This window comes from Acinonyx jubatus, chromosome E2 (genome assembly GCF_027475565.1).
Source record: "Acinonyx jubatus isolate Ajub_Pintada_27869175 chromosome E2, VMU_Ajub_asm_v1.0, whole genome shotgun sequence".
NCBI classification, from domain to species: Eukaryota; Metazoa; Chordata; class Mammalia; order Carnivora; family Felidae; genus Acinonyx; species Acinonyx jubatus.
This window is the reverse complement of record NC_069396.1, coordinates 49,798,176-49,812,328: the sequence shown is the minus strand read 5'-3', so window position 1 is coordinate 49,812,328 and position 14,153 is coordinate 49,798,176. Positions and strand designations below refer to the sequence as shown.

Here is a 14,153-nt window from a genome sequence, read left to right as displayed (position 1 = left end):
TGTTGGCAAGGACGTGGAGAATTCTGAGTTATCATACAGATGAGCCACTTGTGAGTTCCTAAGCCACAACAAGTGACAGACAGTAAATGATTACTCTTGTTTTAAGCCTGTAAACTTTGGGGGTGATTTGTTACACAGCAGCAGATGACTAACGCAGTAATCTCAAACACCATATCCCTGAATATATTACATGCAAATGAAAATAAACACTCCAATTAAAGGAAAACATTGTCAGACTGGAAGAAAAACAAGATCCCGTTATGCACTTTTTACCTAAAAACATTTTTTTAATCAAATAATCTCTATGCCCACCATGGGGCACAGAGCTCATGACCTCGAGATCAAGAATTGCACACTCCACCACTGAGCCAGCTAGAGATGCATCTATACTCTTTACCTTAAATATAAAAATCACAGATGGATTTTTTTAACGTTTATTTACTTTTGAGAGACAGAGAGAAAACAAGTGGGGGGGGACGCAGAGAGAGGGAAAGAGAGAGAATCCCAAGCAGGCTGTGCACTCTCAGGCAGAGCCTAATGCGGGGCTCAAACTCACCAACAGTGAGATCATGACGTGCACTGAAACCAAGAGTTGGATGCTCAACCAACTGAGCCACCCAGGTGCCCGTGGATTTAGAGTAAAAGAAAGGGAGCGGGCTCCTGGGTGGCTTCATTGGTTAAACGTCTGACTATTTTAGCTCCAGTCACGATCTCACAGTTTTGTGTGATTGAGCCCCTCCCTGACAGCACTAACAGCACTTGGGATTCTCTCTCTCCCCTTCTCTCTGCCTCTCACCTGCTCGTGCATGCATGCTCTCTCTCTCAAATAAATAAAACATTTTAAGAAAATAGGAAGGGAGAATATGTACAAAGCAAATACCAAGTAAAAGAAGGAAAGCTGGCATGGTCATACTAATATCAGACAAAGTAGACTTTAGATAGAAGTATTATAAGAGTTAAGAGGGACATTTCATAATTTAAAATGAGTTAATTAGGAACCTATAATAAACTTGTATGCACCGAATAACATATCTTCAAAAGTATAAAGCAAAAGTTGACAGAAAGGGACAGGTAGACACATTTACAATCATACTTGGACATTTTAACGTGCTTCATGTAGTAACGGACAGAAGAAGCAAAAAAAAAGGGGGGGGGGTACCTGGCTGGCTCAGTTGGTAGAGCACGTGACTCTTAATCTTGGGGTCATCAGTTCAAGTCCCACACTAGGCATGGAGCCTACTTTTAAAAAAAAATCAGAAAATGTATAGATTTGAACAATGCAATTAATTGACTTGAACTGACACATTATAGAACACTACATCCAGTAACTGCAGCATATACGTTTTTTTTCAAGTGTATATGGCCCTTTAAACGTAGCTTCTGGTTTCCAGTTTCAGACGTAAGGAACCGTGGAGGTCACCACTCCATCTTAACAAGTGAAAGGCCGAGCAGACGAAAAACTCAACAACTCTACCAGGAGCCTTAAGAGAGGTGAGGACCCAGGGCAAACCCCTGTCCCCCAGGACCAGAGAGACTGACAGGTGAATACGGAAAATAACAACTTACCGGGGACAGACGCGTGGGCAGAAATGGCTGTGGGAAGCCGGGCCAGGCGGGAACATCAGAACCGTAACTGATGAGTCGCTGGAGGCTCAGTGTGCACAATTCTGAGAGTTAAAAACTCCAGGGGGACCCATTCACTGGAAAGTCCCCACAATTTTGTGAGATTTATGTCTAGGAGCTCAAGCTGGTTCCCAGAGTTAATATTAGAGGTGGGGGGGGGGGGAGTCTCCTTGGGCTTCTGGTAGGAAGTGGAGAAAAAGGACCATTTGGAAATTCATCACAGCACTCTTTTTTTTTTTTTTTTTTTTTTTAACAGGGCTCACCCCGCCCCCCCCCAGGAGAAACTAGTTAACCAGAACCTGAGTCACCTGCCGGGAGAAAACTATCCAACTGCAGTCCTCCCCCACGTGAGAGGGAGAGAAAAACTAAATGCATGCGTCAAGTTCACAGTCTAGAGGCTCGGGCTCGCTAATCACAGGACTCGAACGCTTCCTCTCCCCCCAACACCTCTTTTTGGATTTTTTTTTTCCCCCTAGGCTTTCCATCTCTCTGCTGACTCTGCCCATCTGTTCTTACATCCCTGACTACTTGATCCGTGACGTCCGTCCCTTAGCATATGAATCATCGTTGTCTTAAATTCCTGGTCTGATCATTCCAACATCCCTGCCATGTCTGCATCTGAGGCTCGCTCTGTCTCTTCAAATTGTATTTTTTTTTTTTTTTGCCTTTTGGTATGCCTTGTAAGTTTTTCTTGATAGCCAGCCAGCCAGGATGGGCTGGGGAAATGGAGCTAAATGGGTCTTTAGACATATATGTGTTCCCAGTAGATCTACCTGTATTAATTTCAGACAGAGCAGACTTCAAAACAAGGAAAGTTACTAGGGATAAAGAAGGGCACTACAGGGGCGGCTGGGTGGTTCAGCGGGTTAAGCATCCGACTAACTTCGGCTCGGGTCATGATCTCTCGGCCCATGGGTTCGAGCCCCGCACTGGGCTCTGCACTGTGGAGCCTGCTTCTGATTATGTCTCCGTCCCTCTCTCTGCCCATCTCTGGCTTGCGTTCTGTCTGTCTCTCTCTCTCTCAAAAATAAACAAACATTAAAAAAAAAAAGAGAGAGAGAGGAAGAAGGGCATCGCATACAGCCCACTTACCAAAGTACACGATATTCTGGGCCATAAATCAAGCTTTAACATTTTATTAATTTTTTTTTTTTCTTAGAGCGTGCCAGGGAGGGGCGGAGAGAGAGAATTCCAAGTGGGCTCCATGCTGTCGGGGCAAGCCTGACTCAGGGCTCAATCTCACGAATCGCGAGCTGAGATCAAGAGTCAGACGCTTAACTGACAGAGCCACCCAGGTGCCCCAAGCCTTTACAATGTTTAAGGGACAAGGGACACCTGGCTGGCTCAGTTGGTAGAGCACGCGATACTTGATCTCCGGAGTCGTGAGTTCAAGCCCCAAGTTGGGTGTAGCGAGTCCTTAAAAATAAAATCTTAAAAAAATTTCAAGGGATGAAAATTATAGCGAACACATTACCCAGTCACTTTTTAAACGTTTTAAATTTTAATTCCAGTGTAGTTAACACACAGTGTTATACTCATTTCAGCTGTACAAGACAGTGAGTCAGCAATTCCATATATTACTCTGTGCTCATCGTGATAAGTGTACTCTCGATCCCCTCCACCTGTTTCGCTCACCCCCCACCCACCTCCCCTCTGGTAGCCACCAGTGTATCTCTGTAGAGGAGTCTGTTTTTTGGTCGGTTTCTTTTTTCCTGTGTTTTGTTTCTGAAATTCCACATGAGTGAAACCATATGGTATTTGTCTCTCACTGGCATATTTTGCTTAACATTATACTCTCTAGATCCATCCACGTTGTTGCAAATGGCAAGATTTCATTCTTTTTATGGCTGAGTAATATTCCATTGTGTGTGTGTGTATGTATGTGTGTGTGTGTGTGTGTGTGTGTGTGTGTGTGTGTATATACCACAGAGTAATATTCCATTGTGTGTGTATATATATCTATACATTGTGTGTATAGATATATATACACATTGTGTGTGTGTGTGTGTGTGTATACATTGTGTGTGTATATATATACACATATATATGCACACTCACTACATCTTCTTTATTCATCCATTGATGGACACTTGGGCTGCTTCCGGATCTTGGCTATTGTAGATAATGCTGCAATAAACATAGAGGTGCATGTATCCCTTCCACATTAGTGTTTTCATATTCTTTGGGTAAGTACTCAGCGCAGTTGCTGGATCATAGGGTAGTTCTACTTTCTCAGGGTAGTTCTATTCTTAATGTTTATTTATTTTTGAGAGAGAGTCAGAGCACAAGTGGGGGAGGGGCAGAGAGAGAGGGAGACACAGAATCCAAAGCAGGCTCCAGGCTCCGAGCTGTCAGCACAGAGCGGGACATGGGGCTCGAACTCAACAAACCGTGAGATCATGACCTGAGCCACAGTCGGACGTTTAACTGTACAAGACTGAGCCATCTGGGCGCCCTTAAATTTTTTTAATGTTTATTTATTCTGGTGAGAGAGGGGGAGAGAGAGAGATAGAGAGTCAGTGGAGGAGGGACAGAGAGAGAGGAGAACAGAGGATCCGAAGCAGGCTCTGTGCTGACGGCAGAGAGCCTGATGCGGGCTTTGAACTCACCAACTCTGAAATCATGACCTGAGCTGAGGTCAGATACTTAACCAACTGAGCCAGCCAGGCGCCCCTTAAGCAGCATACTTCTAAATGGCTCATGAGTCAGAGAAGAAATAAAATGGGAATAAGGAATCATTTTTAACTGAGTGATAGTAAACATGTAACACTTGCAAAACTTGTAGATGCCATAAATACTAGGTTTAGAGGGAAGTGTATATAGCTTTAATACATACAGTAGAAAGTAAAATTCAAAAGCCAGATATCTAAGAAGGTAGAAAAAGAACAAAGTAAAAACAAAGTAGGAAATAAAGTACTATAGATAGGAGCAGCAATCAACCAAATAGAAAAAATACAACATAAAAACCAGTAAGGCAAAGCTGTTTATTTGAAAGGTTAGGGGCACCGGCCGCACCTGGGTGGCTCAGTTGGTTAAGCCTCTGACTCTTGATTTCGGCTCAGGTCGTGATCTCACAGTTTGTGGGATTCAGACCCACATCGGGCTCTGCACTGACAGCGTGGAGCCTGCTTGGGATTCTCCCTCTGCCCCCCTTCTCTCTCTCTCCCTCTCCCTCTCTCAAAAACAAACAAATAAACAAACATCAAGAAGAAAAAGGTTAGGGACCCCTGGCTGGCTTCGGTAGGCCACGTGTCTCTTGACCTCAGGGTCGTGAGTTCAAACCCCACACTGGGCTCAGAGATTACTTACAAATAAGAAATCTTAGGGTGGCTGGGCGGCTCAATCAGTTAAGCATCTGGCTTCAGCTCAGGTCATGATCTCACAGTTCATGAGTTCGAGTCCTGGTTCTGGTGAGCTCAAGCCCCACTTAGGGTGAGCCCTGCTTCTCTCTCCCTCTCTCTCTCTCTCTCTCTCTTTGCCCCTTGCTTACTTGCACCCTCTTTCTCTCTCCAAAATAAATAAATAAATAATTAAAAATAAAAAGTTTTTAAAAAATTCAAAGGTTAATATAATCAACAAGTCTCTATTAAGGGCAATGAAAGGGGGGGGGGAAGAGAAAACAGATTACCAATATCAAGAATCAAAATGAGACATCACTATAGATCCCACAAGCATAAAAAAGGGTAATAAGAGGATATTAGGAACCACTTCCTGTCAATGCATTTGAAAATTCAGATGAAGCAGATAAATTCTTTGAAAAACAAAACAACCACAGCTGACCCAGGGAGAAATAGGAAATCTGAACTCATATCTATCAAAGAAACTTAACCCCAAATTAACTCTTCCGCAAAAATCCAGACCCAGATGATCTCACTGGTGAAATCTTCTAGACACCTGAGGAAGCAATACCACTGTCACAGAAGTTCTAGGGAATCGAGAACACCGGGCACACTTCTCTGGCAGGGTTTTTTTTTTTAATGTTTATTAATTTTTGACAGAGAGAGAGAGAGAGAGACAGGGCATGAGTGGGGGAGGGGCAGAGAGAGGGAGACACAGAATCCCAAGCAGGCTCCAGGCTCCGAGCTGTCAGCACAGATCCTGACGCGGGGCTCGAACTCACGGACCGGTGAGATCACGACCTGAGCCGAAGTCGGACGCTCAACCGACGGAGCCACCCAGGCGCCCCTCTGCTGGTTTTATACTGTGTCAACTGGGCTGAGCTGCACCTACCTTCCTCAGAGTCCCCTTCTGCTTGGGGCGCCTGGGTGGCTCAGTCCGGTAAGTGTCTGACTTTGACTCAGGTCATGATCTCGCAGTTTGTGAGTTCGAGCCCCGCGTCCGGCTCTGTGCCGACAGCTCGGAGCCTGGAGCCTGCTTGGGATTCTGTGTCTCCCTTTGTGCCCCTTCTGTAGTCACGGTCTCTCTCTCTTAAAAATAAATAAACTTTAAAAAAAAATCCTTTTCCCCTTGTAGTTAGAGCTGGCCACAGAGGAAACTGCATGAAAAGTCAAAGGAAGAAATGAAGTTTGGTCATCGCTTCTGGGTGGTGGTTCTACTTGGAAGTGGCAAGAGGCAAATGTGAATGTGCCAGTGAGTTCTGCTTACCCTTGCTCTCTGCTGTCCTTGGGGGTGCGGAGGGGGGGTCTGGGGGCACGGAGGGGGGGGTCTGGGGGCACAGCGCTTTGTAAACTTGTTTCCCTCACACTCTGTTCATCTCAACTTTCTGCCTTGCCTGACCAACAGTGACCCCAGGCCCCCCACCAGGTGAAGAGGCCTTCCAGAAACTTCCAGAGACTTCCTCACCAGTCGTCCTTCGAGATCCCACTCTGGCAGCTGGCTAGGCCAGCTTCCCGGATTTTCCTGAAAGCTCTGACTGGCCCACCAGCATCAGGGCTTCCGGAGCTCTGGTAACCTTCCACTGGTCCCTCAACTCCCCTCTCCGGACCTTCCTTCTTTTCCCACCGTCGGCCGCGATTGTGTTAAAATCTTCTTCCCATAACAAACCCCTTATTCCACAAAATTCACGGTGTTTCTCAACCTCGATGGCGCAGTCGGTTAAGCGTCCGACTTCAGCCAGGTCACGATCTCGCGGTCCCGGAGTTCGAGCCCCGCGTCAGGCTCTGGGCTGATGGCTCAGAGCCTGGAGCCTGTTTCCGATTCTGTGTCTCCTTCTCTCTCTGCCCCTCCCCCGTTCATGCTCTGTCTCTCTCTGTTCCAAAAATAAAATAAATGTTGAAAAAAAAAAAAAAGAAAAAAGAAGAATAGTACATGGGGCGCCTGGGTGGCTCAGTCGGTTAAGCGTCTGACCCTTGGTCATGATCTCGCTGTTCGTGGGTTCAAGCCCTGCATTGGGCTCTGCACCTGCTTGGGATTCCCTCTCTCTCTGCCTCTCCCTTGCTCGTGCTCTCTCTCTCTCTCTCAAAAAAAAAATTAATAAATAAACTTAAAAAAATAGTACATGTCGGGGCAGCTGGGTGGCTCAGTGGACTGAGCATCCAATTGTTGATCTGAGCTCAGGTCTTCATCTCAGCGTCGTGAGTTCAAACCCCGCACTGGACAAGTCTACATTAAAAAAAAAAAAAAAAAAAAGTACATGTCGGGTGCCTGGCTGGCTGAGTCAGTGGGGGGGGGGGGGGCACTCTTGATCTCAGGGTTGTAGGTTCAAGCCCCACAGTGGGCATAGAGATTACTTAAAAATAAAATCCTTAAAAAAATAGTCAATGATCAATTTCCCCAATTCCATCACTGCCTTGTTGTCTTTAGGACAATGCCTTTCTTCTTAGGAATTACTGGCTGCAGCTTTGGGAGGTGAAGGATCATGATGTCTCAACTTTCAAACAGTCCATCAATCAATCATCATCGTCATTGTCCTCGTCGTCACATGCGCATGGAGAGACAGAAAAGCAAATTAAGCAAATAATAATGAGCGGTGACTCTAGATGAATACTCACGGACGCTGTTCTCGTCACTTCCATAAGTGTAACAATCTTCAAAATAGAAAGTGAAAAATAGCCCCACCTGTGCCGGAGATGCTTCCTTTCTGTTCTTTGAAGGTATCCAGCTTGACTCCACTCTCTCTCTCTCTCCCCTGCTCGTTACATGCTGGTGGGGCTCCACAGTATAATCCTGGGAGAGGCATCTCAACGCGTTCGCTGCTCTTTTAGCTGGCTGTTGTCAGATTTCTCTCCACCAAGGTTATGATCTTGCGTGCCCACCAGCAAAGCATGACAGTGTGTTTTCCAGCTTATGAATTTTTGCTAATTTTACAGGTGGGGAATGCTACTTTGGAGAAGTTTCAAATGGCTTTTTTTTGGGGGGGGAGGGGGAGAGAGAGACAGAGAGGTAGGGACAGCGGCAGAGGGAGAGAGAGAATCTTGAGCAGGTTCCACGCTCCGTGCGGAGCTTGATGTGGGGGTCGATCCCACAACTCTGGCATCATGACCTGAGCCGAAATCGAGAGGGGGACGCTCAACTTACTGAGCCACCCAGGCACCCCTGCATTGTTTTTATTATGAGCAACGTTGAGCATCTTTTCATAGACTTAAAGACTGTTTGTATCTGTTTGTGAATCGTCTGTTCATTTCTTTTTCACATTTTAAAACATTGGGCTTTTGTTTTTTTCTTATATATTAAGGAGATGAACATTTTGTGTGTGATGTAAGTTGTAACTATTTTCTCTGAGATACTTTCCTTATGGGCTCATATGTCCTTAACCAATTTCTAAATCTGCTTAAGTAGTTTTGTTTATAAATTTTATTTTACTGCCCTTGAATTTTCCCTAGCATTTTATTATACAGATTTCCAAACATGCAGAAGAGTTAAAGGAAGTTTACCGTGGACAGCCACATGTCTGCCACTTAGATTCTATTACTAACATTTTACCATTCTTGTCCAACTGTATTTCTTAAATTTTTTTAACATTTATTTATTATTGAGAGACAGAGAGAGACAGAGCATGAGCATAGGAGGGGCAGAGACAGGGAGACACACAGGATCCAAAGCAGGCTCTTGGCTCTGAGCTGTCAGCACAGAACTTGACGCGGGGCTCGAACTCACGGACCGCGAGATCATGACCTGAGCCGAAGTCGGCCGCTGAACCGGCGGAGCCACCCAGGCGCCCCATTGTCTTACTGTGTTTCTATCCACTGTATGCATCCCTCTATCCATCCGCGAATTCATCTAACTTTTCAATGCATTTCAAAGTTGCAGACGTCAGTACACTTGGGGCGGGGGGCGGTCCTCCATTTTAAAAAGTATTTTTACTGAGATATAATTCACATACCACGACATTCACCCTTCAAGCGTATGCAGTTCCCGAGTTTTCAAAATATTCACAAAATGTTTCAATCCATCACCGCTGCAGTTTTAGACCTATGTATAATTTCGTGTTTCTCCAAACGCCCATCTGGTTGTCTGAACACCACATCTTAAAAACTCCACCTTTCTGTCAGAGGCTGAGATGTCGCCAATTGTCGCTAAATGTCCAGTCTTGGGGAGGGGGGAGGGTATCTAATTCTGTTCCATTGACCTGCTTGTCCCTCTATTCCCACGTGTGGGACTTCTTTGCTAACAGCAGCCCCGGCTCTGGATGAGGGGGGAGGGGAGGTGACAGGTGGCCACGCCTCTTCGAGGCCTTTTATCCAAGAACTTTGCTTTATATGAGCTCGTCCGTCCACCGAGCTGCAAACTTTGCTCCCAGCGACTCAGAGAAAACCACCTGGGCAGGAGGAGAGGAGGCAGGAAACCCTGGGAAAGAGTGGGACCAGGCATCAGGAACACCCCATCTTAGGGTCCCCACTCTCCTCTCTCCCCAGCCCAGGGTGGGGGCCCTCCCCTCCTCTGGACAACTCACCCTCGCTTCTGAGGACTCCTGGAGCTGGGCGAGGGAATGTCCCGTCCGGCTCTCTGCACGAAGGCACCTGCACGGTGTCGCTGAGGCACCCGGAGTTTTGGGAGGTGAGGCCCAGCGTGTCCAACACCTGCCGGGCCGTCCTCGGAATTCACCACGAGCAGCCCTTATTGCACGTGTCTGGTCACGTTCGTGTCGGCCTCAAAGGGGCTCGCTGTCTGCAGGAAGGAAGGGGGGGGGGGTAAAGAAAAGAACTCCCCTCCCTCCAGCCTAAGCTCCCAGACCCTCTCAGAATCCCAGAGTCCCACCTACCCGCGCCTCTGCGGCTGCGTCTCAAGGGCTCCCCTCGAGGCCACGCCCCAAGCGGGCGAGTCCGCGAGAGGCCACGCCCCCGGCCACGCCCCCGCGAGAACCCACTCCTTCAGAGACCCCCTGAGTCACCGCCCTCTTTCAGAAATGCGCTGCCCGGGCCTCTGAGCCTCTACTGTCCCTAGGCTGCTACCCCCCGCCAGAGCCCCCAACCCCCTTCTGAGCTGCCCACTCTAGCTAGGCACCCGCATGGTGACCCCCTGAGGGGAGCACTCTGCGCCCACTACCACGAAGAAGCTTCCCGTAAAGGCCTGCCTTAGAAGGGGACGGAGGGTCCCAGCCCCAAGAGCCTTCCCTATGCAGCTCCTCCCGCCCGCTCTTGCTCAGTCCTTGATCGTAGAGCACCCCATGGCTCCAGAAGGCCCCCAGGCTCAGAGCCCAAGTCCTCACCTTAACCCCTGAATGTCTGCGTGTTCTAAGCCCTACCCCTGTTCCCATACACCCACTCTCCATTCCAGCTGGGGCGGTCTCACGCCTTGACCCCTAGCCCCGCCCCCTCTTTCTCTTAAAAAAAATCTGTCCTATTCACTGGACTGTGCCCCAGATGTCTGTCTGACCTATTAGCAGACCCAGACGTCGGTGGCACTTTGCGCGCGCGCGCACACACACACACACACGACTTTGCACCATAACTTTCAATGCCAGAACAAAGGGTCGTAGCGGGGACTTCAGCATGTCAGGACAGCCCTGGCCTAGGTCTGTGGGGTCTGAGTACATTGCTAACAATATGACAGGGGTTTCTGTCAATCACCGAAGACACGTTGGTGATGATGCCTTTGCCCCTGAAGGAGGAAGCCTTGAAAGGCGGTCATTGCCAATGGGGACGAGAGGGTCTAGGTGATCCCCCCGCTTCCACCCCGTAGCCCCACCCTGATGTAGAGTCAGAGGGATGGGGAAGAGCTGGGAAGGTGGACGGGACAGCCGGGGAATGGAACGGTTCCATTGGAAGAGGTTGGGTGGGGGAGGATCCAGAGTGGAAGAGAAAGAGACCGACTCTTACCTGGTGACCATGTGGGGCGGGACAGTTCTAGTCATGTACAGAGAAGAGCTGGGAACCCCTGCATCTTTCTGTTTCCCATCTCGTCACCTGCCCCTCCTCCTCAAGTTCAGGCTCCTCTTCCTGCCTTCCCTGGGGGAATCTCCTCCACACCAGGTCCGGTGCTGGTGGATGCTGGCTGGGGACGCTGCAGAGTGGCCAGGGCCATACGCTGCCCTTAAACCCCATCCCTCCTGGCCTTGTCTCACCTGGACCACTGACATCACATTACAGGTCATAATATCCAAGAGTCTCTGGAGAAGAGCGTGGCACTAACCTGTCTTCCCTTCCCTAGCCCTGCCACACTCCCATTTTCTTACTTCCTACCTTACTTTTCTTTTAGCATGGAACACTTTTTTGTTTGTTTGTTGTTTGTTTGTTTGTTTAAAGCAGCAGCTGCTATGATTTAAAATGCACACACCCTTTGATCCATCAAAAACTGCGCTTCAGGAAATGTGTTGCTTTCCAAGATACACGCGTGGGGAAACGAATATGTCCAAGGATGTTGGTTGCAACACTGTAGTCGCACAGAACAGGAAACATCCTGAATGTTCATCAGCGGTAGAATGGCTCAAATAGATACAGTGTAGCCCATGGATGGGTCACTGAGCAGCAAGTACAAAGGGTGGGTCAGGTGTTCACTCGCCTAGAACCATCCCCGAGATATATGCAGAGATACATGCAGACTGGTAAAAGGCAGGTGCATAACAGTAGGCTGCCTGCCCTCCAGATTTTATACGTGTGTGTATATAATATACATGTAAACACATATAATGTATGTTTCCCATATATAATATGTAACATGTAATATGTATACCATTATAAATAATGTATATATACTTCCATATGCATAGAGAAAAAAAACACCTACTACTTTTTTTTTTTAGTTTATTTATTTTTTGAGAGATAGAGAGAGTGAGCAGGGGAGGGATGCAGAGAGAAAGAGAGGGAGAGAGAATCCCAAGCAGGCTCCTCACTGCGCAAAGCCCAAGGTGGGGTTCAAACTCACAAACCGTGAGATCATGACCCAAGCCAAAATCATGAGCGGGTTGCTTAACCGACTGAGCCACCCAGGTGCCCCATACCTACCGCGTTTTCAATTGGGGGTCACTTTGGGGTAATGAGACTAGAGAAAGGGAGATTTTCACCTTCATTTCATAAAATTCTCTGTATGGATGCTTTGATCTGTACATTTTTATGTAAGTATAGCAGGGGCACCTGGGGGGCTCAGTCGGTTGAGCGTCTGACTTTGGCTCAGGTCACGATCTCACGGCTCCGTGGGTTCGAGTCCCGCGTCCGGCTCTGTGCTGACAGCTCAGAGCCTGGAGCCTGCTTCTGATTCTGCGTCTCCCTCTCTCTCTGCCTCTCCCCCACTTGCACTCTGTCTCTCTCAAAATAAATAAATGTTAAAAAAAACAGTATACCATACACACACCAAAGTGCACCAATCTTTAATGTAAAGCATGAGCCCAAATGATCAACGTCTCCCCATACGAAGAAACCAAGTAGTGACAATTTCCCAGATTCATCACCTCTTACGGTCATGCCCCGTGCCTCCCCTCTGGTTGACCACTGTCCTGACCTTGAACACGCTCTACAATAGTTTTGTCCAGTTCTGAACTTCATATAAGCGGACTCACACAGTACGTACACTTTTGTCTCTGGCTTCCTGTGTTAAACATGACGTTTCTAAGATGCGTCCGTGTTGGAGCTTGCAGACGTTCACTCCTGTCCTTTGCTATAATCTTCCACTGTGTGAACACAGCATGCTTTAGTTAATCTAACCAACTATCGATTGCCGTGCAAGTTGTGCCCGGTTTGGGGCTATCGCAAATAATCTATCTAGGAGCACTCTTTTTTTTTTTCCTAAATGTTTGTTTATTTTTGAGAGAGACAGAGAGAGAGAACACGAGCGGGAGAGGGGCAGAGAGAGAGAGGGAGACGTAGAATCTCCAGCAGGCTCCACGCGGTCAGTGCAAAGCCTGACGCGGGGCTCGAACCCACGAACCAAACCGTGAGATCATGACCTCGGCTGGAGTCGGACCCTCAGCGGAATGAGCTACCCAGGCGCCCCCTAGGAGAAATCTTGTGTCTTTCGGAGCCCGTGTGCACTCAGACACAACCAGGAGCCAAATGGAGGGGTCAGAGTATGCAGACCCCCCATCTTCCAAACGTATATGCCCACGAGCAAAGCTGAAGAATTCCTGTGGTTCCACAGCCCCACTGCACTTTGTACCGTCAATAATTTTAGTGTGAACCATTTTAGTGGCTGTACGGTCGCATCTCGCTCTGGTTATAATTTGCAGTTCCCCAGGAAGAATAAGATTGGAAGTAAGATTGCGGTAAGAAGAAGGTTGAAAACATTTTTGCATGTTCACTGGCCACTTGGACGTCCTCTTTTGTAGAGTGCCTATTCAGATCTGGTTCCCATTTTTCAACTGGGTGGTTTACATTGGTTTTTTTTTTTAATTTTTAAAATGTTTATTAATTTTTAAGAGAGAGACAGACAGAGTGTGAGGGGCAGAGAGAGAGAGGGAGACACAGAATCCGAAGCAGGCTCCAGGCTCTGAGCTGTCAGCACAGAGCCCTACATGGGGCTCGAACCCACGAACAGTGAGATCATGACCCGAGCCAAAGTCAGACGCTTAACCGACTGAGCCACCCAGCTGCCCAATAAAAACAAATCCTTTTTTTAATGGTTCATTATGGGTATTTAAATATAAATATGAAATCCACTGAATCGATTACTAAATTCTCCTGGGTTTTCTACATACGTGATCTTGCCATCTGCGAATAATGACAATTGTATTTCTTGCTTTCCTTGGTCTCATAAGTTTGATTTACTTCTTTTACTGTATTGCACTGGCTAGGACCTCCCATAAAATGGTCTAGAAGAGGTCACAGCAGAAATCCTTGTATTGTTCCCAATCTCACAGAAAAAGCGCTCAACACGTCACCTTTAGGGATGATGCTAGCTGCAGGTTTTTTGAAGATTGTTTATCAGATTAAGGCAGTTTCCTTCTATTCCTAGTTTGCTTCTTAAGAAATAATGAAGGCGGGGCGCCTGGCTGGCTCAGCCGGAAGAGAGTACAACTCTTGACCTCAGGGCAGAGAGTTTGAGCCCCACATTGGGCATAAAGATTACTTAAAAAATAAATAAATAAACAAGTTAGGAGCACCTGGGTGGCTCAGTCGGTTAAGCATCCACTCTTGATTCTGGCTCGGGTCATGATCTCTTGGTTTGTGAGTTTGAGCCCCACACTGGGCTCTGGGCTG

The 14,153-nt window shown here is 47.4% G+C and overlaps 1 long non-coding RNA gene across 2 annotated transcripts; it reads right to left on the bottom strand.

Moving 5' to 3' along the window:
- Window positions 1–8,627: 8,627 nt before the first annotated feature.
- On the bottom strand, window positions 8,628–11,055 carry LOC113593387 (uncharacterized). Of its 2 annotated transcripts, none has more exons than XR_008293514.1 (3): window positions 10,842–11,055; window positions 9,476–9,690; window positions 8,628–9,369 (listed from the first exon to the last, which is right to left on the bottom strand). It is a non-coding gene; the product is annotated as an uncharacterized LOC113593387 (long non-coding RNA). The 2 variants fall into 2 exon arrangements; XR_003413532.2 differs by lacking the exon at window positions 10,842–11,055 and adding an exon at window positions 9,785–9,942.
- Between the last annotated feature and the right edge of the window lie 3,098 nt (window positions 11,056–14,153).